The sequence below is a fragment of the Trachurus trachurus genome (genome assembly GCF_905171665.1).
Source record: "Trachurus trachurus genome assembly, chromosome: 16".
In the NCBI taxonomy this organism is placed as follows: domain Eukaryota; kingdom Metazoa; phylum Chordata; class Actinopteri; order Carangiformes; family Carangidae; genus Trachurus; species Trachurus trachurus.
The window spans coordinates 1,097,131-1,122,563 of NC_139902.1; the positions used below are offsets into that span (position 1 = coordinate 1,097,131).

Genomic DNA, 25,433 nt, shown 5'->3' on the forward strand with positions numbered 1-25,433 from the left:
TGGATACCAACTGTCTTCGTAACAAAAAGACACACCAAAAAAGCCCCGAAATTGGACGGACCAGGAAGAGGACAAACCCTGGTCCGTCCAAATTGGACGAACCAGGAAGAGGACCTTCCGCTAAGAACAAGCTGCACAGCAATATTTGTCCATATAATGGTTGTGAATGGATACCACTTTTATTCGTCCAAAAAGACACACCAAAAAACATCAAAATACCTCCATACTGCTCGTCTGTAATGTCCCTCTTGTATTGAAGCCCCGACATAATTTAATAAGTCTATATTTCAAGCTTGTTTGTAGTGGAAGCTCCCAGTGTCTCGGTTCACTGCTCTTCCTGTGGACTGACGGAACAATTTCTCATGTCGGGGCTTCAATACCAGAGGGACATTACAGACGAGCAGTATGGAGGTATTTGGATGTTTTTTGGTGTGTCTTTTTGGATGAAGAAAGTTGGTATCCATTGACAACCATTATATGGACAAATACTGCTGCGCGGACCCCCCCGTAACTCAGAGAAGGGACGGAGGACTCTGAAAATTCTCACAGCTCTTAGTTGACATGAAAGTGAGTAGATAATGAGTGAAATTTGAATTTTGGGTGAATTATCCCTTTAACCAGCACTAGGACTCTGAAGCTGTTTAATAAAGCAGTAATTTAAATTTAAAGGTACAAGTGCTTTTTATTCACCACTTTAAAGGTACAAGTCTTGCATAGTTCTCTTGAAAGAAAAAAAAAAGTAAAATCTTGCTAGTGCTAGCACTTTGTTGCATTGCTGCCATAATGTCATAGTGCTCCATAAGAAATTAGAAATTTATATTGTCACTGACCAGTGTGTCAGAGAGTGAGAATAAATGTTGAATGAATCTGTTGCTGTGCTACTCACAGCTATAGTGAAGAAACAGCACAATCCATGTGACGTGACCCTTGAAATAACAGGGAAATACTGACTGATTTTTGCTGGTCAGACGTTTTTTCAAGCTGTACCAGCAGCGTGCCTGACCACACCTCATTTTATGACCAACACACCCATGGCTGCACAGATAAGCACATGTGCATTTGCTTTTGAACAATGGGAGCACTGGACAGGAAAATGACGACTGCATCTGTATGAAATGAGCTTTTGTGCAGCTTTGCATGTAAGATCCCCTAATGCCCCGGTGTAATGACTCAGACTGGAGTCCAGCAGTGTAGAACATCACTAAAACAAGACTCTCTGCTGCTGTAACGTTACTTGTTAAGTTGCTCCTTAATAAATGTTTATTGTTGCTTTTAATTGGATAAGAATCTGTTTTGGAATAATAACGTATGCGCCATACGTTAAACCAATCTGGCATCAGTCAACACTTGTGCTCACAACAAAGCTGGTCTGCTCAGACATTTATTACTGCAGCGTAGTCACTCTAACGTTGTGTGGGTTCAGCACCAATCAGAAGACATCAGCGAGTGAAGCTCCCCGCTGTATCGTCAGCATCTGCTCTCTGATGAGGGTAATGTTGCTGCGGCGAACAGGTAGAGTTTAACTGGCACTGCCTCCGCTGAACGCTTCCCTCTTTACTGAATCCCAGCGGCTGTGTGAAAGCTTCGACTCATGTGTCTGTGTAGCCCATCGCTTTGAAAAATGATCAAAGTGCTGCGAGCTAGTGAGGGCCGTGAAACAGACAGCCAGCCAAACATCAATTTGTATGAATCAAGCAGCCAATTCTCTCGGGGTCAGGAAAGTTGTCCTCTTTGTGCTTCAAAGGGAGAACTAATGAAGCCAGAAGTCACTGCTTTGTGAGAGAGAGTTGGTGTGAGGTCAATTATTGTGACCTAAAGCCCACAGTAAACCAATTAGACATTAGTGCCAGGCTGTCAGACTCCTAATGAGGGCTGCATTCAACCACACACAAGGAAAGAGTTCAAATATTAAGTTCAACGTATAGTGACACTGCTGGTGTTGTGTCTATGTGCACAAGACTCCAGTGTAACCAACAGACCAGTCTCATCTTCTCTTATTACTGTGGAGCCCGTGCAGTAGCTAGTCAGGAACTCCTTCACCAATTTAATAACGGGTCAAATGACTCTTCAGTAAAAACAAGTTTTTATAGTCTCTGGCTCTGATCAGGGATGAAAGAGTGAGCGCCAATAACAAACACACAAACACACAGGCACTTTCTCATGGGTGTAACCTGAGGATGACATTTTATGTGTTTTACCACAGCAACTCACTCTTCCTCACCTGAGCATGTGTGTGTTCTCTGTAAGTGCATGTGATGACGTCGCTTCTTGTGGCTTTAGCTGTGTTAACAAAACAAAACGACATATCTGCTAATCTTCTGAGCTCGGGGCGACACTGCCAACGTGAACGTGATTGAGATTTGTTTTCAGTGTCCAAATAGTTATCAATGTTCTTCTAGGAGGCTAGCTATGGCCAACATGTTAAACTCGCTGTCATCTCTGCTGGGTGGATTGGACTGGCTCATCCCTATGTTCCCCAGGTTCTATTGCCTCTTTTCCACTACACTTTCATGGCACAGCACGGCACAGCACGGCTTGGTAAAAGTGCTTTTCCAGTACAGCTGAGTTCTTCTAGTACCTCCTCAGCAGGGGCGGGGGCGGCACGGAGGTGATCGCGGGGCCGCATTGTCCGTCTCTCTTTTTTCTCTCTTCTCGTCAGCTCGTCTGCACCTCGTTACCAGACCACAGTGGTTTTACACACAGCATCATTTAACTCAGGTGAAGGAATAACAACAGTCTGATACAGATCAGTGGGACTGTTGCCGCTGTGTTTTTGAAATTTCCGGGTTTGATTCTCATGTCAGACGTAGCGCTCGCACTCTTCCAGTGACGACGCTCTGCCCAATCAGTGGAAGGCAGTCGGCTGACATCACGTTTTAGTATCGCTTCGGCTCGCTTGGAACCAGGGCCAAGGAGGTACTAAAATGGTACCTGCCGTGCCGTGCCGTGCCGTGCCGCACTAGTGGAAAAGCGCCATATGTTCCCTGCTCACCCAAAAAAGGCTTCTATGTTCCTCGCTTAGTAAAAAAAAAGGCTCTGTGTTGCCTGCTTATCCAAAAAAGGCAGGAAACATAGAAGTAGCATTAGGGGTTAGGGTTAGGATTTATCTTCTGTTGTACGTGCTTAGACATGTTAAAACATATGTTTCCTGCCTTTTTTTTTTAGTAAGCGAGGAACATACCATAGAACCCTTTTTCGGGTGAGTGGGGAACATAGAAACACTCCAGATTGGACTTGGCACTCCAGTCCCTTGTACTTTGCCTGGTCATCAATTATTTTCACATGCGTTGGCTTGTTTGTGTAATTTATGGGGTATAATGTAGGACACATGTCCAAACCAGAAGTCCCTGTACCTGCTAATCTTGATGGATAAAAGGTACGATGAATCAATGGATATAAAACAATCCATCAAATTTTGATGAAGAGAATGTATTCTGAGGATACCGGGGGCGAGACTAGATAAGCTTTTGCTTCTCCTGCTTTCCCTTTCGGCCATGTTGCTGTATTACTTAAACTGAGATGATGTGTGATGTCTTAAGTCTGAATTAACTAACATGTCCGAAATGAATGAATAAGAAAAAGTAAATAAAATAAAATAAATAAATAATAAACACTGTGCTATCTATTCTAATAGCCATGAATGGAACCTACATAATATAACTCCTGGCATCCAGTCAAAGCAATGTTTCTATTTTATTAAGTATTTAGAAATTGTCCTTTTTTTGACATGCAGATGTTTGGATTCAGTTTTGGATGAAGTGTTGTTTATGCAAAATGGATATTCATGGTCCATTTGGTCATGGTCTCTGAGATTACAGTGTTGGTCAGTCCACCACTTGACTTGATCTGATCTGATCTTGCCATGTCCTTTCTTGTTTTGGCATCTGGTGCCGTTGAGGATTAAAGTAGAAAAAAGCAGAAGTATTTGTCTATCTTGACAAGTAAAAAGAACATTTAATGCAAATGAATTTTCAGACATAAAAATGCTTTAAAGCTATTGATTACTTGCACAATATTAGTTTTTAGGGGCAATACATAATAAATCTCCTGCTGAAGGTAAACATCTCACAGTTACAGTTCACAAAGAACAGCTTTCACCCTTTACTGGCTGCGGAGAGTGTTTCTGATGTATCAAAAGAAGAGCAAAACAAGAGGTTGTGTATTTGGGCAGACAGGCCTGGCTGTTAATGGCTGGTTGAGTACTCAGCTGACAAAGTTCTACTGCACACGGCTCCTCTGCTGTCACTCAGACAAGTGAATCAGCCTCAGTAATCAAGTCAAGTACACTACATCACTGAGCTCTTACACATTTAAAATGGTTAGTGTTTCATGGAATGTATTGTACCAGCTTGGACAAAAAGTGCTCACCTTTCAGCCACAACTTTTCTCTCTCTCACACACACACAAACACACACACACTGCACCACCCTGCAGAGGTGGCTTCAAGCTGCAGCATCACATCCTGCTGATGACCTGTTCTCACTGACGCTCCCTGTGCTTGACACCTGTACACTGCAACACACCACATGAGCCGTGAGAGCACCCTGGATGCTCACAGCAGGCTGCTATCCAGGCTAATTACCAGCCAGCCAGTTAGAAGTCAACAGAGGCTTGGAATAGCCACTGAGTCTTCACCTACCTCTGAGCAAACACTGCCATCAGTTTTAATAAAGATGTCAACTCTGTCAACCAGGGAAGATGATAGAAAAGGGTCCGAGGAGAGGGTGCAGAGAAACACTGAGGAGGTGCCAATGTTTGCACAAAATATGTTTGGGGGAACAGACACAAACATGACACATAATCAACAGCTTAGTTTAGTATATTAGCATACCAACATTTGATAATTAGTAAATTATAGTGATGTCCGATACCACAAATTTGTAAAATTCAGGCTGGTATCGGCGATACCGATCCAATAGCGATACTTTGTGCGAATACACCTAATGTGCCTGGTAAATCTAAAAAAAAAAGTAGTGTATTTCAAGTAATAACTTCCTAAGGATACAAGACATCAGAGTAACTATGTATCTATTTATTTTAAACTCTGAAGTACTGTATATTGAGGTAGTGGCCTTGTTTACAATATAGCCAAGCTAATACAACAACAGAAAAAACAGAGGACTCACACAATCATACAAAATATGTGAAAATGGTGTTTCAAACACTAAAAAAAGAACATATTGTAAAATAATAAAACCATTAAACCAAAATAGTATTTATAATTTTCCCACAGATGTCTGTCTTCGCTGTTTGTGGAGCTGAAATAGCTCCACCATTGACTCTACACAGACTGAGACAGACTGACTGTTGAGTGAGCAGCGGGTTACGCATTACACACTTACCCAGGCGGAAGAAAAAGTAGTTCCTAAAAACTGCATGCCAACAAGGTCTCAATAGTTTAGTTACTTCCCAACATGTTCCTGTTAATAATGTACATTACCACAAGTATGAAGTATCAAAAGTATCGATATTTTCATTTGAGAATCGATTTTTGAGCACACAGACCTGGTATCAAAAGTATCGATATTTCAGTATCGATCCGCACATCACTAGTAAATTAGCTTGGCTGGAGGTTGGTGATGAACCATACCTACTGTAAAACCTCTAACATGAGACAGACAGATGATCAGTTGGTTCCATACACTATAAGTAAAGATGGAGATAGCCTCTAATGTCATCTGCAACTGAGAATGACTAATCCAGACATGAGAACCAAACATAACAAGTCTTTTTGCGGTTGTCATCAAAAGTTAAAGGTAGAGGGCTCTAATTTCGTAGAACAGATGCAATTCTTCACAACCTGCGCCAACGGGTTGTGTCCAGGTGCATTTTGCAAGTTTCGTGCATTCTTTTCGTGCATGGTGCAGACGCTTCTGGGTGGAGAGTCGTGTTTTCATGACAGAGCTCAGGTGAAGCTTCATGCAGCAGAGTAGGGAGGCTGTTAGCCCCGCTAGCTGGGTATCGGCTTGCCGCTACAGCACGTCACTTCGACTGCTGCTGCTGCAGGAGGCTGCACAGTTGAGCCCCAGGGGAAGGGCTCAGTTTGTATGTTTTGTTTACAAACTGCAACGAACAAACATCCAGACTCTAGGTTATCTATCTATATCTAAGATTCACTTAATAAGACTAAACCTTTTCTTCCTCTCTCCTATTCTTTTCCATTCTTCCTTGACTCTTTACCATTCCACTTAATTCTTCACTCTCCCAGCTCCACTCACTCTACTGTAATGTTTCATCGTCTACACCATTTGACAAAATAATGTTTAATTACATTTTATTGCCTTTTTGTATTTTATTGTTTCAAATAATAACTTATTAGACTGTAATCATTTCTTGTCCTTCTCCACCCCCTCTCTTTGTTCCCAACCAGTGCTTCTTATTTCTAACCAATTTTTTCCCACAAAAATAAAGAGAAAAGAAAAATGTTACTGACTGCACATACAGTACTCACCAGTGGCGTAAGTATCGACAGTGCAACCGGTACAGCTGCACTGGGGCCCAGATGCCATCAGGGGCCCATGAAGGAAGAGAGACAGAGAAAAAAACAGCTGTCCAGAGTTGCCACAGGCCCCTGTTTTGTGAATGGAATAGCTCGGGGCGGGCCGGTAAGGTAACACTGACTGGCTATAGGAAATGATAATTTGTCCAATCACCTTGATACCTGTCAGTCACAATGAGTCACGGTTTCAGCACAGGTCAGGGCAGGCTGTTAGGTAAGTGTTGATATGGAGCTTCTGTCCGTGGTGCTTAAACGCTGGTTTGCAGGGTGAGAGAACTGATACCTAGTCAGCACCAAGTCGATCCTGACACGTAAAAAATACGTCGGTAGCCTACCTGCATTTTTTCTCAGCACACCGTGTTGATCGCTGTCGGGACTGACGCAGAAATAATAGTACGCACGTGAGTCTGAGCAGCTGCAGTCGAGCTCGCAGCCGGACCTCGAGCCTCCAACTGCTCAGTGTGCGCCACAAGTTTGAGCCGTAGACTGTAGAAAAGAGCTCATGTCAACATGACGACAGGCCTTTCTCCCCTCGGTTGTCATGATGGAAACATGACGCTCTGACAGTGGTGCGGCGTGTGGACCATAATAAATCCATGGTATGGACCAGAGAAAATACAAACGTAGGCCTATGTAAACGTATATACTCTGAGCTGAAAAATGAAACCATGTGTCATTTTTGCACCAGTTTGTGTGAAGCCGGAAAGTGAATGAATGAGAACAGTTCTCTTGTTGAACTATAGTAATGACTCCATGACTTTCTGTAACTCTGTTCTTACTCTGCCTGAAAAGTTGTTGAAGCACAGTGGAGCAAATACAAGAAAGTTTGATGTGAAACAGATTTTTTTTTTTAAATAATAAAGTAGGCTATATGAATTTAGAAACACATGATTTCTTTTCTTTTTTTAAAATCATGGTATTAAATAATACTGGTATTGGTATAGACTACTGAAATTCTGGTATCTCGACAACCTGTAACGTTAGCTACAAGGTGACAATAGCAGTTCTCTCAAGTGGCTGTGTGTGTGTGCACTTGTGTTTAGGGCGGCGGGTAGGGGCACAGAAAAAAATATTTGCACCGGGGCCTATCACCATGATGTTACGGGTACTCACCGCTTTCACCTGCTAAACAAACAGCATAATAAATAATAAAAAAAAGTTGCCACTTGTACATGACCACATATATTTAAGCAGATTTTAAACTACTTACCAATTGCTTGGGTCTAGCCTACAGTAGCAGCAAGCTGTCCAGTCCTCAACACACGGCTCCCAGAACTCACTTCCACTATTTGACCCCCTCCAACCGGCATCATCAGTAGCTAACTACCCCCTCTTTTCCATATACAGGCCATTATTAAGCACAACATCTCTCATCCACACCACTTTTCTCAAACTGATCACATCAGAAGCTCTAAATGTAAATCCAGCTTTATCCTCCTCTCCTCCCTCAGCTCTGCTACCAATCAACTGTGGTCTTCTTAATGACTAATGAGTCCTTCTTCATTTGTGATTTTATTGCTTCTAATGCTTTTGACTTTTTTATGATAACTGAGACTTGGCTATCTCAAGGGGACACTATTCACTAATTTGAGCTAGGTCCTCAAATTTCTCTTATTTTCACACTCCCAGGCCTCTGGCAGAGGAGATGGTTGAGCTGTTTATAAATCTGGCTTTAGGTGTCATCCCATTACATTTGGTAAATTTGATTCCTTTTAGTTTTTAAGCCTTTTAATCACTGGGGCAGTCCCTTTTACTATGTAATCAATTTTAATTATATAGCACCAATTCATAACAAAGTTATCTCAAGGCACTTTACAAAAATTGTCTCACCACTTCATTCTTAAATCTTTTAGATTATTTTAAGATTTTGCAATCCATCAATGATCCCTCACTCTGGACCTTGTGCTCTCTTCCATCTTGACTCCTGGATTTCCCGACTTTTTTGGAGTTCCTGTATCAGATCATTAAGCTGTTTTAAAGCATTATCCCTCTAAAACCCCAGCAGCCTGGCAGCTCTTGCCTTTCTCATATCAAATCCTGGATGTATCAAATTTATCTGAAACTCAACAATGACACAGTGCATACCTTGATGATCTCTCCAGTTACACAGGAGTCTTCAAATTATCTAAATAGTTGGTGTCTTCGTCCTACACCTGTCGAGAATGTCCTTTTTTGTGCTTTTATGCAAAATATTCTGCCCAATTCACCACCAGGAAGTGGCACACCAAGAGTAAATTAAGGATATTGCATGGTGGCTTTGAGAACAGAATGCATTGCAACTTAAAAAAAAATAACAAAAGACAAATTTGTCAATATGGCAACTTGTGCCCTGCAAATACTCACAACAAAAGCATATTGAACTCTGAACACTGAGGAATAAGCATGGCCCTATTATTATTATTATTATTATTAATAATAATAATAATAATAATAATAATAATAATAATCATTATTATTATGCATCATGAAATATGTTTGTATGTATGTCTATATATGTTATATTTTTGGACCTATGAGCTGTACTGATCCCTAAGCGATCCGGTGGTTTTGGCTAACTTCCTGTCAGCAGATGGAGTTAGCAGTCCCCGCCCTCGTCCCTACGTCACAACATTCACGCGCATCCCTTGGCTGCACACACAGAGAGGACCGCCCCTTTATGCCGTTCTCTCTCCTCATTGGATAAAGGTTGTAGGATACAAGGAAAGTTTTCTCCTCGGCTTACAGCAGAGCAGAGTGACTGACAGACCCGTGTTTCAGACCAAACACTCTATAAAGTGATTGCTGTCGGAAGATACAACTATTTAAGACTTATATTAACACAAACATTAGGCTTACTTCTGCTTTAACATTTCCACATTTCCCACATTCTCTGTTGTAAACAGTTTTCTTGTCTGTAACAACATCTATTGCACGTCTGTCCGTCCTGGGTGAGGGATCCCTCCTCTGTTGCTCACCCTGAGGTTTCTCAGATTTTTCCCTGTTAAAAAGGTTTTCTATGGAGTTTTTCCTCAGTCGATGTGAGGGTCTAAGGACAGAGGATGTTGTTATGATGCCATGTAAAGCCCTTTGAGACAAACTGTTTGTAAAAATTGGCTATACTAATAAAATTGCCTTGCCTTGTCATTGCCTTACTGGAAGCAAATTCCACCAGCCTGGCTGTGTGGTCATTAAAAGAACCAATCAATCAGTCAATCAATTGTGAAAATGTGCTGTTTCCATGTGACAGTAAAGAGACAAACCCAGCTTGGATCCACTTAATGCATCACTGCTATATATACTATTGAACAGCAACACTAGAGAAAAGGCCCTCCCCTACACTACAGCAACACAGTCACTACAGTTAGTCTGTCCTGGTGGCTGATCGGGAGGAGACAGGCAACAGATTAATGACGTCTGGTATCACTGAATGTTGAAAATGCTTTAATAATCTCGGTGTCATTTTTAATGAGATTTTTTCTCCCTCCAGCAGATATGTGATGCAGCCGTCACAGGCCTTTCTGGGATCCTGACAGCCAATCCTGACACATGAGTACAGTCATCTGACCAAAAGGCTAAAGCTGCTGCACACGCACGCACACACACACACACGCACACACACACACACACACACACACACACACACACACACACACACACACACACACACACACACACACACACACACACACACACACACACACACACACACACACACACACACACACACACACACACATACTCGCACTGAATCATCAGTGGATGTAATCATTCCCAACAGACATCCAGCCATCCTCTGCAGGGGTCTCTCGCTGCTGGCTCCCTGGTTTCACACATACCCACGTGAAGAAAAGTGGACATCCCTGTGCTCACCACTCAGTCAGTGCTGGATGAATCGGGTTCTTAATTAAAGTTGTACTAATTAAGAGTGCGCTCAAAAGGAGCAAGGCTTTGATAGCATTAAAGTAATCACAGCTCTGTTGTACAGCAGCTGAATGCTGATAACATCTCACACTATCCACTGAGGAGATTTTTCCATCTAATCCAATTCTGGTAAATTGGCTACATAGCAACAGTTGCATGTAAAGCTTGGACAGTGCTGCTTAATGTGTAGATATGTTCCCATGAGACAGTGTTTTCAATTTTCAAAAAGGTTTACAGCACTTCTACAAACGAGGCCCTCCAAAACAATGATCTTAAAGGGATAGGCCAACATTTTTTTCGTGTCTTGCCTCACTCCCAAGTCCATGACCAGCAGATAGACACCATCCTTTCGACTGTGCGTGCAGTAACAAGGGAGATAGAGCCGTATCGCCCGTAATTAGCTTAGCTCAAACACTGGAAGTGTATAGGTAGTGTTAGCCTGCCTCCTACCCGAGCCGTAATCAGCAGTCAGAAGCTGATTTCATTTTAGCTCTAAACTCTGTAAATATATCACTTTATCAACATTTCAAACATTTTTAGGCGAGAAAGTAGCCGTTTAGATCAGCAGTGTGTCGTTAATTTGTCTAAATGCAGCTGTTTACAATTTTATTCAGACAAATTCGGCGCTACTCAAGCTAGCCGTTGTGACCAACGCACTTCCGGTTACTTTCACAAAATAAAAACACCTGTTGCCCTTTACATACAGAAAACCATGACGATAGAATTTGTGCTTTTACTTTGAAATAGGAAGCTAACCTACCCTCGATGTAGCTTGAACCAAAATAAACCGTCTTTGCTTGAACCCTCCGTTTTGACCGATCTCGTCCCGTTACCGGCATTTGACCGCTCAAGATGCGTGGAGTGAGGCAAGACATGTAAAAAAAAAAAATGTTTTTGTCGTATTCCTTTAATAGAGTCATCAATGATTACTGCAACACCCTCTATTCTGTTGATTTCTGGTACACAGGATTTAAACACTCCAGTTTCAGCTGAACTCCATTGGTTGCCTGTTGAATTTGGAACTGATTTTAAGATTTTATTCTTAACCCTTACATACTGTTTAAATTTGATACCTTCACAGTATGGTTCGGGTCAATTTTGACCCGTACCAAGAATTCCCTCATAGTAAGTGTCTATATTGAATTTTAAACTACAGATCTATTTAGAATGTTTAAATAGCCTATGACACATAAATTAATGTATGATTAAGTGTTAAAAAAAAATTCAGAGAGCAGGGAGAGTGCATTTTTTAAGTTTTACAACACTCGTTTTTGGAGAAAAACTTCTACTATTACACAGTATTACATCCTGTTCTACATAAGACATAAACACATAAAAGCCACAATGATTTAAATATATTTCATTGAATTTTAAAATGGCATGAACATTGTGGAACTGTTGGAATTCATAATATGACCATGTTTAACCATTGCAACCATTAGGTGCTATATGTTATAAGCTAAATGCTATATCATAAGAAATCATAATTATCAATATTAATTCAACATTTACCACTTAGAACACAAAAACATTAAATAATAAAATGCTTATTATAAAAAAAAAAGCACTCTCCCTGCTTTATATATAATATGGTTTTCTTTGGCATTGTCTTCCTGCTCTGACACATCCTCCACCAAATCACTATCAACCTCCTCCTTCTGGGAGATCATATAAAGGGCCTGTTGTACCAAGTCTTGTTGCCATGATGTCAGTCACTGAAATGGCAGCTCAGGAACCTCTATGTCATGACCCCCCACCACCACCCTCCCAACGCAAATTGATTCAAATTTGTTACTTTATAGATTATTTTATTACATTGCAGGTGCAGGTGCTTGCAGGTGCAGATCTCGTGTCTGTGTCAAGGCACCCCTTGACCTCAGATGACCTCTGTTCCACTTGTGCACCATACTGTATGATCACTACTATGCTGTTTTACTATTTCACTGTTTCGAGGTTTCCCCATGCTCCCTCAAAGACCAGCAGGTGTCTGTCTCTGTGGGAACCTGGGCAAATGTGGTGGGAACACAGGCAGTTCTCGTGACAGTGTCGAAGTCCCCCTTGAACTCTGTTTCTGTCACCACTGTCCCATAAATTATACACACAAACATGGCCTGTACAGTTCCACAGTTTCAAGATTTCCTAAAACCACAATTTTCCTTGATTTGACCCACACTGGTGGATCTAAAATCCATCTAAACAGATACGGGTCAAATTTGACCCGAAACAGCCCCAGTGTTTAAAAATTTGTAGCACCTGTTCAAAAGTATACAATTTAAAAATATTTTCATTTTTGTGTATTTTGGGTCACTTTAGGAAAAGTCATAAAATTTCAGCCTAAAAGAATGATGTTTAGGGTATTTTTTCTGCTGTCAAATGTCAGAACGGGTCAAATTTGACCCAAACAGTATGTAAGGGTTAAGGCACTTTCATATTGGGGATGTATTTTTCTTCAATATTTCATCACAACCCCACGTCACAGCACCATGACAACAATGTGAACAACCTATGTTTCTCACTATCGCTTTACATACTATCAAGGGCGTCAGTTTACTTTGAAAAGTGGTGGGGACAATGACCATATGCGCACCGCACCCCCCCCCCCCACGCCGCCGCACCGCACCGCACCTGGCTGACACCGTTTCCCAGACCGTAGACTACCGTTCTCAACCAGACTCTGGTCTCCTATAGGACCGGGTCTGGCTCCAAGTTTGAGCTAATAAATGAGCAAAGACCCGACCACCTCCTGGACCCTGGACCCGATGCGGCTGGACTCACGAGCATTTTTTTTTTTAATTCTCCGCTGGACCGCAGCAAAAAAAAAAAAGAAGCCCAGTTGGGGCATGACAAGCTGGTGATCAGCTGTGGTCATTGAATTGTTAGACTACAGTAGGTAATTTCAATTTGCTCATCTGTGTTTTTTCCTTTTTATTTTATCTATGCGCATCGAGAGTGAGTGAGAAACAGAGAAACAGCGGGTGCACACCAGATGATTGCCAACCGGCAAAAACTGAAACGAGACGGTTAAAGAGAGGAAAAACAAACTACAATATAGCCTATGTCCAAAAGACTTTGTCCCGTCGTCACGTGAGTGAGGAAGGATCTGATGGTCGCTCAGGTTTAGTGATGAGGAAACTGTCACTGTCAGCAGCTGCTCCAAACAGACACGTTACTACGGTAACTTTATTTTGAAGGGACAGATTAGATGTTGATTTCGTTAACAGTGACTTTGCACCCAAACATTAAGCATAGCCTATCGGGTGCTGTCTCATCCGGTACAATCAACCCCGCGTGGAGGCTCGCGTGCTGCCGCCCTTCAGTTCGGCGTCTGTTCTATTTTTCACGCGAGCCGTGAGCGCCGTTGTCAAGCTGGATAGACGGATCGTACCAGACGTCGGGCACAGAAAAGGCGAGAGAATCCGGTCAATTTTCAAAATAAAATGATGATTACCGGTAATGAAGTTGTTGCTTGTCCGTCTATAAATATTTGTCAGTTGCGTCTGCACACGAGACACACACACACACATCCATACACACAGAGCTAGAGACAGACCTGTGTGTGTGGAAAACCGAGTACAGACGAGTGGAGTCGATGTTTTACCGGCGAGGAGAGAGCAGGAGAAGCTGCTCCCTGTGTAACCAGCCAAGCGGCTGCGAGGACGCGCGCAGCGCCCGCTCCGGGCTGTGAGAACTCTTTAATTGAAGCTACATTGTTGCGAGTTGGCTCCAGCAGAAGCTCTGCGCCGTGCACATTGTTTCAGCTGCCTATTTTGTCATAGTTTATCAACGTTTTTTCGTCATTCTTCATTAGGATAATGTTAAGTTCATTTTGTGGTGGGGACAAAATTGTTCTTGACAAAAAGTGGTGGGGACATGTCCCCAGCGTCCCCAGCGTAAATGACGCCTATGCATACTATACAGTCTATGCTCACCTGTCTTGTTCGACAAGGGACACAAACTTTACAGAGTCAACGAAATGGAGGACAATGTGGGGTGAAGCGTCTCACAGTGATCAGATAGTGAGCTGCTGTGTTGGATATAGTAGAGTTGGTAACAATACGACAGTGGCACAGCAGGTGTTGAATACATGAGGGATAATCAACGAGTAGTTGTGAGAAACAGATTTAAAGCATGACGTGGAAGCGAAGAACCAAAGCGAAACTTTGGTTTATTGTTGCAGCTGTCACATATTCGCATCGATTCTGGTGTGAATGCAATGCAAAACATTCGCTGCCAAATATTTCACAATTTTGTGTCTTTTATTCACCACGTCCCCGGTGTGAAAGGGCCTTTAGTATGCTGCATGGTCCAAGTTACTGTGTGAACTGCATTACCCACAATGTCAGATAAGGGGCCGTGTGCTTGTAACGTCACTGTACAATATACTAATAATAATAATCTAATAATATGTCTACCTGAAGTTGCTTAGTAAACACTGCATGAAACCTATGCCGGTGTGTTCATTGAGAGACAAACATAACAGTTACCTCACTGAGCTTTTTACTCTGTATGTGCCACCTTACAGCCTGCTCTGACAAGGTTATTTGGGTTGTCCAGGTAACCCTCATTTTAACCCCAAATGGTTAAAATGTGACCAACACATGGTGCACCTCTGTTGGGCTTTTCACACTGTGACACAACATTTTTGGATAGCATTGGTCCCAGAATTATTTTCTGTTTTTATTTTCCTGTTTATTTGTATATTCCATCTCCATGAGCACCTTGTAATTTTCTTAAGAAAAGCTCTATAAAGGCTTTAAGTCATCAACTAGTAAAATTCTATGGTGGTTTCTATTAATACAATTTTAAGCCATTAACTTTTATGTCTTCCCTTCAAGTTTGCCAAGACTTTTATGGGTGGTGAATTAAGGCAAGGGGCCATGCAGAATAGACTTAAGATACATCAAATCAATGTCCTTTTGTATTCCATCTATTGTCTAGATAGGGATCTGTTGGAGCCTAATAATTATTATTGATTCATAGTCATTTACTTCTTTTAAAGTATGTCATGACATGCAGGCATTTCATCAGCTGTTTGTCAGACTCAGTCAACCCGTTGATCAGGGAGTAACTAAGTGCAGGTCAGGTAGTATCCTCTAACACTGGCCAGTGGGAGTGCCAGTATAACCAAACAGAATGGCCCACAAATAATTCAGTGCACTGACCATTTAACACAAATATCACAATATATTCCAATTGGTTTTCAACTTTTGAAATAATCATTACACCCAGACACAATTTTAGAATTTAAATTATAAAATTTATTTTTTCTTCCTCAAAAGAAATAAGAAAAGGAAATATGTGACTTTTTAACACATCATAAATATTTTCATTATGAATTCCACGTATTTCAACACAAAGTCTTTTTATTTATCTATTAATCAACAGCAACTATTAACTCTTTGACTGCCAGCCAGTTTCACAGAAGCTACCTCTAGCTTGCCAGGCATTTTCCAGCTTTTTGGCTGATTTTGTTAGACACACCATATATTATGTACTCTTAGTACATACACATTCAACCCATTAAAGGAAAGATTAGGGTCTCTACTTTCCAGCAAAAAAAACTGTGTGTTTCTATCTTGTTCCAGTCTTGAGAAATTGGCGGTTGAATATAGGTTACTTTAGCCCAAAATGCCATTTTGGCACCAAAATCTTGAGAAAAAGAGGTTTTTGTGTCGGCTGTCATTTTCAGGTGAACCAGTGCAGTTGGCTCGATTATATTTAGCTTTAGTGATGCCTCAACGTCTGTACAGTTGTTCTCTTGTAAATAACAACAAAATAAACACTGACAAATGACTTTTGATGACAAAAGATGACAAACATTTATTGAATGACACACATGACTCCAGCCTTTTTTTTCTTTTAGAGTGACAACTTTACAACTTTTTGTATTTAGTGTGTGTGTGTGTGTGTGTGTGTGTGTGTGTGTGTGTGTGTGTGTGTGTGTGTGTGTGTGTGTGTGTGTGTGTGTGTGTGTGTGTGTGTGTGTGTGTGTGTGTGTGTGTGTGTGTGTGTATGTGTGTGTGTGTGTGTGTGTGTGTGTGTGTGTGTGTGTGTGTGTGCGTGTGTTATCAACAGAACAGAGGTTCAGGGTTTACTTCATAACATCAACTCCACTGATCAATAAATCATTACATCACACTCTGATGGGACACGGCACAGGTGTGTGTGCGTCTGTGTCTATTCAGCAGGGACGGAGTGACTGTAACTATAGGAATGTCTCCTCCTCTCATCTCCCCTTCCTATTCGTCCTCTCCTCTACTTTCTTTCCCTCCTCTCCTCTCCTCTCCCCATCTCTATTCCTCTTGCTTTCTCTCCTCTCCTCTCCTCTTATTAATTTCTCTCCTCCTCTCCCCTTCCTCTTCCTCCTCTCCTCCTCCTCTTCTTTCTCTCCTCTCCTCTCATCTCCCCATCTCTCCTCTCCTCTTCTTTCTTTCTTTCTTTCTTTCTTGTGTGTGTTCCCCCTAGTCTTTCGCGTAATATTTTGTTGTGTGAAATAGGAGGAAGCATTTCCCATGATGCAGGGGGATTTGGCATGCTGAGCACCAATATGATGTCTCACTCCTCACACCTCTCCGGAGGCAGACCCGACACTTTCTAGTTGGCCTCTCCTTCTGGGGGGTGGGGGGGATGGCCACCTCCTTGTGCCTCTTCATATTCCCATCTAGTCTGTTCAGTGGGTCTTGTCCCCTCATGGCTCGAGCTCCACCATGTCTGGCTTCCTCCTCCACGGCTGACTCCTCTTCCTCCTCCCTCCCAGCCTCCCTCTCTCCATCCAGTTTTGTCCAGGAACGCACTATGGACCTGATGAATTCCAGCTGTGTCATGTTCCTTGCCCTGTTCTTTGCCTTGTAGACAAGGGTGGCATTGAAAAGACACATTTGGAACAAATAAAAAACAAACTTCCTGGTCCACTTCAGGCTCTTCCACACAATGGGGTAGTAGGTGATGTTCTGGTCCAGTCTATCTACCCCATTCATGTATTTATTGTACCTGGCAACACACTCCGGCTTGGAGACTGACACTTTCCCCTTCACTCCCCTCTTCCAGACCTCCACATTCTCCATCTGGTCTTGGTGGCAGGTTGAGACCATTTTCACCACCTGCTTGTCGCTCCAAGCTAACACCATAACCTGCCCATTGTGTCTCATTAGAGTGTCTCCTGTCTTCAGGTTCTTCTTGGTGACCTCCTTGATGTCCTGAGGTTCACCCCTGTTTGTTCTCAGGGTGCCACACACATTTGTCTGCTCTCCTAGGAGTTGACTGCACAGACCCACCGAGTTGTAAAAGTTGTCCATGTACAATGTGTACCCATGACCCTTCAGCCGATCCAGCAGCGTGAACACAATGTCACGAAGGTTTGACCTTTCCCCCATGTATGGCAGCAAGTTGAAACAGTACCCTGTACTTGAGTCACATAAAATATAGCTCTTGATCCCATATTTTATTGGCTTCTTGGGGTTGTACACGCGGAACGCCAGCCGGCCGCGCCACTGCATCATGCCTTCATCTATCGAGATGTTTTCTCCTGGCTGGTAAAGTTCTTTGAATTTCCCCACTATGTAACTCAACACAGGGCGCACCTTGAACATTGGGTCACTGCTGCTGTCTTTGTTGCTATTGTCAGCAAAGTGCAGGAATCTAAAGATCAGCTGGAATCTGTTCCGCGTCATGATCTGGCCAAAGTATGGCGTTGCATCTGCTTCATCTGTCTGCCAGTAGTTCTCAATCCTCGGTTTTTTCACAATGCCGGTTAGAAATAACAGTCCAAAGGCTTGTTTTAGTTCCTTGACATCAACTGGTCTCCATGCATGAACTCTACTGTGTGCAGGGAGATCAGAGTGAGACGCTGTGTACTGCCTGGCGTATAGGTTGGTCTGCTCACAGATGTGTGAGAGCAGCTCGTCTGTGAGGAACAGCTGTAGGAATGACATGGAAAACATTTTATTGACACTCTTTCAATTACAGTACAGCAGATACAAAATTACATTTCATGATCATTCAGACTATGCTCACCTCTAACACGTCCACTGGGTCTGTAGACTGCAACTCTGCTGCAGGTCCTCGTGGTCCAGCACTTTCACTGAAGGGGTGAACATTTGGTTGCCAGCCTCCTTCAGACCATTCAGGGTCTGAATTGTTAGATGACTTGGCTCTGCCTCGCCCTCTACTGCAACCTCTACCACGACCTGAAAATTACAGTAGCATATACATTTATGTAAATATAAATATGTATATATATATTTTTTTATATTTATATATATATATATATATATATATATATATATATATATATATATATATATATATATATATATATATATATATATATATATATATATATATAGCCTATATATATATATTTTTTTTACCTTTGACCCCAGAACTGCCAGATGCAAGTGGCTGCTCATCATCGGAATTGATCTCTTTTGAACCTGCATTTTCATAGACAATTATTTTGACATTACATACATTTACACGATACATTTCTCATCTCATACAGACACACACAAACACACACACAGACACACACACACAGACACACACACACACACACACACACACACACACACACACACACACACACACACACACACACACACACACACACACACACACACACACGCACACACACACACACACACACACACACGCACGCACGCACACACACACACACACACGCACACACACACACACGAAACAACAACAACAACAACCTTTAGCCTACAGTACGTCCTCTCAAAGACTCCGCTACACACAGGTGACTTAGATCAAAGCGCTATGTTGTATTTAGACTAATCATAACAAAAGCAAAGATTCTCTGATGTAGGCCTCGTAGACCTTTGATGAAGATAGATCAAAAACAAATTCCAGTTTCCCACATCTGAGGCCAAGAGCCTTTTTCAAAAATCTAAATTAGCAGTGGCTAAATTATAAATTATAAGAATGTCTTACCCGTTGTGTCTCTGTCCGGTGACGAATCACTTTCTGAAATCAGCAGATATTCAGTATCTGAGTCAGTCACTGATGAATCTGAATCACTTTCCACTGGGAAACAAGTGCGGCTCTTCAGGCGTTGACGCGCACTCCGTCTTGGCATCTCTTCTTCGGCCACCGGCGCTCTGTTCTCCGGCGCTCTGTTCTCCGGCGCTCTGTTCTCCGGTGCTGCGCGGCTCGGCTCAGCCTGGCCCGGTCCAGTGGCACCGGTGCTCCGTGGTGTTGTGAACATCTCGACAAGAGTTAGTTGTTTGAGGGCAACCCCAGGCTTCGCACAACGCCGCGACATTGTTACCGTGTAAATACACACAGGTGTCCGTGGTCCAAAATCGTTATCCAAAGTCCGTATCCAAAGTCCGTATCCAAAGTCCGTATCCAAATAGCCAAATTCAGTAAACAACAAGCCGTTATCCGTGGTCCAAAAATCTAAATCCGTATCCGTTGTCCTAGTCTGTAACACACTGTCGCTAATCACTAAAATCGCTGTTGTCTTCCTCGTTGTCTCTGATTCCCACAAAATGGTCATCGGACGTGTACGGGCGAGTAGGCTACGGAGTCAGCCCCGCCCCCGGGCGCAACTAATAACTATATTAGGGGGGATAAATTCCTTATTATTTTATATTTCTCAAATCAAATGCCTTTTTCTGCACTTTATTTTTACAGTACAAGTCTGATCTTCACAGAGGAGTAGGGCAAGACGTTCAGGATGACGTTGCAATTAAAAAAACGCTAAGACGAGTTATCTCGTCTTTGGCAATCTACGCTTGGATTCCCAAAGACGAGATAACTCGTCTTTGGCAGTGAAAGAGTTAAAGGTGCATGCAATTTTTTTTTATCATGCTACACTATAATGCCACAGTGAACTAACTAAGTGATAGAATGTTGAGGGGTTCAAGTTGTTGTCTTTTAGATGTTTTGTGATATAGATAATTGAACACCCTTTAACTGTCTGTCTGAACCCTGTGTGTAACAAGAACAGTGGCTTTAACTTGTCGTTCCCATGCCTTTCTGAGGTAACTGCAATCAGTGTAACTAATTTTATGAGAAAAAAATGATAATTTTATGAGAAAAAAATGCTCCTCACAATATAAGGTAATGCTTCATCAATATACATAACCCATTGTGAAATGGGCTATGATGCATTTAGCTTAGTAGGCAATTGTTTTTGCCAGTGATTGGTTCATATTATTATTAGACACCAATATAGAGAAACTTGAACAAAATGATCTTTAATTTTAAATAAGATATTTTGTTGAAGTTGAAATGACTACCATATATAGCTGTCATTAACAAATATTGATTCTAAACTTAAAATATCCTAAGGGGAGTGCAATTATTTTGTGACTTTGTAAATGGACTGATCTGACATGGCAGTGCCTGTTTTTCATGGTTTAATCACTTAGTCAAAACTAAACTAAAGAGATAAGCAAAAGACAAATTGTGGGTATGATGAAATTTTGGGTATAAAGTATTTCGTTTTTTTTTTTTTTTTTTTTACACATGTGAATGTCACTGTTATATTTTTCTCTCTTCACATTCCTTTGTTGTCCAGTTTTTTAATGAGGAAAATGACACTATGATCGGTCTTGGCACTATTCAATTTTCACAGTCACCAGAACTTACTCATAGTCATCATCCTGATACAGGCACAGCAATAAAGCAATCCTAAAAATGTGCAAAATAAAGTAACTCTGCAATAATTTATTCATATTTCAACCTGCACTGGGGGCCACTGGAAATAAAGGGCCCTAGTTTCGTTGACCGAGCGAAGTCTAAGTGCAGCGCAGCTTCGCCACGCCAACGGGGCTGGACCAGGTCCATTTCGCAAGATTCGTGGGCCGCGCAGTCAGACTTAGACCAGCGTAAACCCTCCCCTCGTCCCTCCCACCGGCGCAAACGGCGAAGAGGGAGGAGAGAGGGCGGGAGGGAGACAGGAGGAGGAGAGAAAGGCGTGGAGTGGGTTTGACACAGCCGAGTCAGATCTTCACCAATCAAATGAGCTCCTCTCCTCACCTTTAACTGCGCGGAGGGCGATGCGCGCTGCAAGTTTGTCATTTTATACTTGGACATGGACGGAGGAGACAGCGACGCCAGAGGCCGAACCTCTCCCCGGAGGAAACAGCTGTTTCCCCGGAGGTCCGAGCTCAGAGTGACCAATAATGAGTTTACTAATAATAATACAAATATCCTTAATCAGGTTTGATCTGATACACTGAGAACCCCTGCCCAATGAAAGAAACAACAACTAATAAACTAATAAAGAAACTCACATTTATTCAAACCCTGTAAGCAAGATGAGAGGTATAATACAACATAAACAAACACCATGCGTAACGGATAAAATCAGCGTAAAGGACGCTCTCTCTCTCTCTCTCTCTGTCCTCCTCTCTCTCTCTCTCTCTCTGTCCTCCTCTCTCTCTCTCTCTCTCTCTCTCTGTCCGTCTCTTTTTTTTCTCTTTTTTTTCTGTGATAGAGATGCTGAGTATACGGCTATATACTGACTATCTGATACCGAGGCTGTGGTGGACTAAGAGAGATGAAGATTTGTGTTTTGTTTTTCATTACTGTACGGCTGCCTGATGCGCTAATGAATTAATAAGTAAATAAATAAATAAAGCGATCATCACAAGGGCAGAGTGGTATCTCAACACGGCAGCGACATGCAGTCATCCACCCTCAGTCCTGCTTTTGGGACATCCACAGCTGCTTTTCAGTGCCAGTTCCTCCCTGCTGTGTTAATTCAGGTGGAGTTTCCTTTACGCGCCGACAGCCTTTGATCTCTGCTTTGATCTGACGTCAGATGTGACGGGACAATCTATATAGATATAAATTCACGTGTTGATTCCATTAGTTGCATTAAATAGTGGTTATTGTGGATATTTATTGCATTGAAATGTGTCTGGAACTGTGGAGATCTGCCTGTGAGGTCTTGGTGACGTGTGTGCACTGCAGGTCAGTCAGTCAAACTTCCACTGCACCTGCTGCGCTTCGCCCTGCGCTGAGAGTAGACCTGGTTGGAGGTGGCGAGCTTTCAGCGCAACCTCGGCGAGACATTTTCGCACAAAACTTCCACTGCACCAAGCTGAATCTGTGACGCCTCCCCCTGCTGCGCGGCCACGCCTATCTCAGCGCAGCACGATCTACAAATCTCCCAATCTGACTTTGCGCTAGGCTGCGCTGGTCGAAACTTGCATTAGACCGGCTGCGCTACCTTGCGCCACCTGCGCTGCGCCAGCAAACTAGGGCCCAAAGTCTCATGTGTGTTGACAAATCGTGGCTGCAAGTGGCATCACATATAAAACTTCCCAGCAAAATAAACAATATGATTTAGGCTTTTTTAAATCAAACCAAAAACGAAACAAATCAAAACAAACAAACAAACAAAAGTTCTATAAGACAGAGAATATTTTCTATGGAGACCAAAACTGTTTCCTGTACCAGGTCACTTTGCACATGTCACACTGTCAGGAAGAAAAATGGTCCGACCTAATGGAGAAAAGAAATGAACATGACTTTGAACGAGCAAGTTTTCTCAGCCGTTTCACAACTCAAAAAGTTTTTGAGTGAAATGTTTTGTACAATTATCGCCAAGGTTTAATCAAAGAGACTTGCATAATGTATGTTCATTTCTAGGAGCAAACAAAACATGGAGAACAAAGACAAACAGCCAGACTAAACAAAGTAGGATAGTCATTATTTTTGTGTGATTCAATTACAAAAGGGGACATCTGTGCAACTGCCGACTAACAAATTACCTCCCATAGCATAATAAATGCCAGACATAAATCATTTGTCATATTTCATTATGGTACAAACCAGAAGCAGATATGTGTGGATTTCTGTTTCCACCATATTGTAACTCCCAGTTTGTGTATGATGTCATGGAGGGTCTGCCTTGTGTGTTAAAGGAATAGTTCACCCAAAATTCAAATTTCACTCATTATCTACTCACTCTCATGTCGACTAAGAGCTGTGAGAATTTTCAGAGTCCTCCGTGCCTTCTCTGAGTTACGGGGGGGTCCGCGCAGCACTGCATGTCCATATAATGGTTGTGAATGGATACCAACTTGGTACAACAATTTCTCATGTCGGGGCTTCAATACAAGAGGGACATTACAGACGAGCAGTATGGAGGTATTTGGATGTTTTTTGGTGTGTCTTTTTGGACGAAGAAAGTTGGTATCCATTGACAACCATTATATGGACTAATACTGCTGCGCGGACCCCCCCGTAACTCAGAGAAGGGACGGAGGACTCTGAAAATTCTCACAGCTCTTTGTCGACATGAGGGTAGATAATGAGTGAAATTTGAATTTTGGGTGAACTATCCCTTTAATTCAGTTATTTTCTCATATGTAACAGTGTATATTCATTCTTTACATACTGGTCTGTTATGTCAGCCATTTTAGGTTTATTATATGTGACTGTATGTTGAGATTCAGTAGACGATAGTAAATGTTGTTCACTTCACCGTATTGCAACCACTTCACTGTCACAAGATCTGGATTGAACGTTAAGTAAATTTCAATAAAATTTTAAATGCTGTAAAGCAAAAACACAACAACATTTTATAAAACATAAACCGGTAGAAAATTCACCAAATCACTACATCTCTGAAAAACGAATTAATAAAGAAATGTGATGACATTTCAAGACAATTTAAACAAAATAGACTCAACAAAAACATTTCAGAGAACACGCTGACGACAAATCAACAGAGAAAATGCAACATTTCAAAGTGGAAGAGTCGGATTCTTACTTTAAATTCAGACTGAATACAGAGATTCACTATTTTTCTCAATTTCTTTAATTCCAAGTGTATTTGTCCACCAATTTACAGAATTCAAAAGCTTTTGAAGAGTGGAAATCAGAAGTCAAGATGCTCCAAAGAAAACGCCACTTAAAGGAATCGATCGAATCATCAGAAGATTGATAAAAATAATGTGTATAATGCCGGCTCAAGTGTGTTTCCATCTCAGACCTTTAAATCGAATAAAAAGCCATGTGCTGTCTTGTTTTTCATTTTCATTTTTTCATCTTTCTTTGTTTACTCTGCCGTGTCTTTCAAAAGCTGGAATATGTAGCGGAATTGACATAAAACATGATCACAACTCACATTTATCCGACAAAGAACTGTTTCCATCAGCGTTTGTCGCATAAACTTTGTATCGATCAAGAGAAAATCCGATGAGATCGACCGTATTAACTTTTTATTGATATTCATGATTTTTTATCGGATTTTACTGTGTCCATAAGGCATTTTTAATTCAATATTGCTTAATGTGGATAAAAGCGTGTGGATGGAAACATGGTTTGACATGTATAGATGTGTTATTATACTGAACTGTGTGACCTCAGTCCTCAGTTAAACCAGGGCCACATCAGGTGACAGCGCGGCCTCGGGTGCAGCCATCTCCATGACTACAGGTTATTTCCACAGGACACAGCAGCTTGTTCAGACTAAACCACATTAGCAATTTAAATCACACATATTTAAACATAAGAAACACAATGTTTCTGGAAGCTCTGATTCTTTCATACTAAGTGATGTTTTACGTATTTATACTTGTTAATCTCTTTATTTTTCTCTGCTCTCTTCTTCTTTTTTATCTATTTTTGAATTGCCTCTGTATGAAATGTGCTGTATAAACAAACCAGCCTTGAAGCTAATAAAATGTAATAAAAAGTACAGTCATCTATCAGTTGTTCCTTGAGTGTTTTGTGAGGGTGAAAAGGGGCAACACATCACTCCTCCGTCCTTCCTCCCACACACTGTTGTTTTATTTTTAATATTTTTTTATTTTACAGCAGCTTTCTTCTCTGTTTCTCTTTTATGGGCTTTTTATGTAGTTTTGTGGATTTTATTGTGAAGATCAGTCTCACTATCTCCAACTTCATCCGCTTCTCTGGATGGGCCTTTTCCTCAGACATCTGTTAAACACACAGGCTCTGGTTTTACTATTTAACATGAACTACTGTATGGATCTGTTCCATTCAAGTAAAACACTGACAGTGTGACTGTGACTCAGCATGAACAACA

General features: G+C 41.7%; 1 long non-coding RNA gene across 1 annotated transcript; it reads right to left on the minus strand.

Annotated features, from left to right (window-relative positions):
* Positions 1 to 18,185: 18,185 nt before the first annotated feature.
* On the minus strand, positions 18,186 to 18,895 carry LOC310998997. Its single transcript, XR_014596024.1, has 3 exons — positions 18,769 to 18,895; positions 18,413 to 18,585; positions 18,186 to 18,315 (listed from the first exon to the last, which is right to left on the minus strand). It is a non-coding gene; the product is annotated as an uncharacterized lncRNA (long non-coding RNA).
* Positions 18,896 to 25,433: the final 6,538 nt, after the last annotated feature.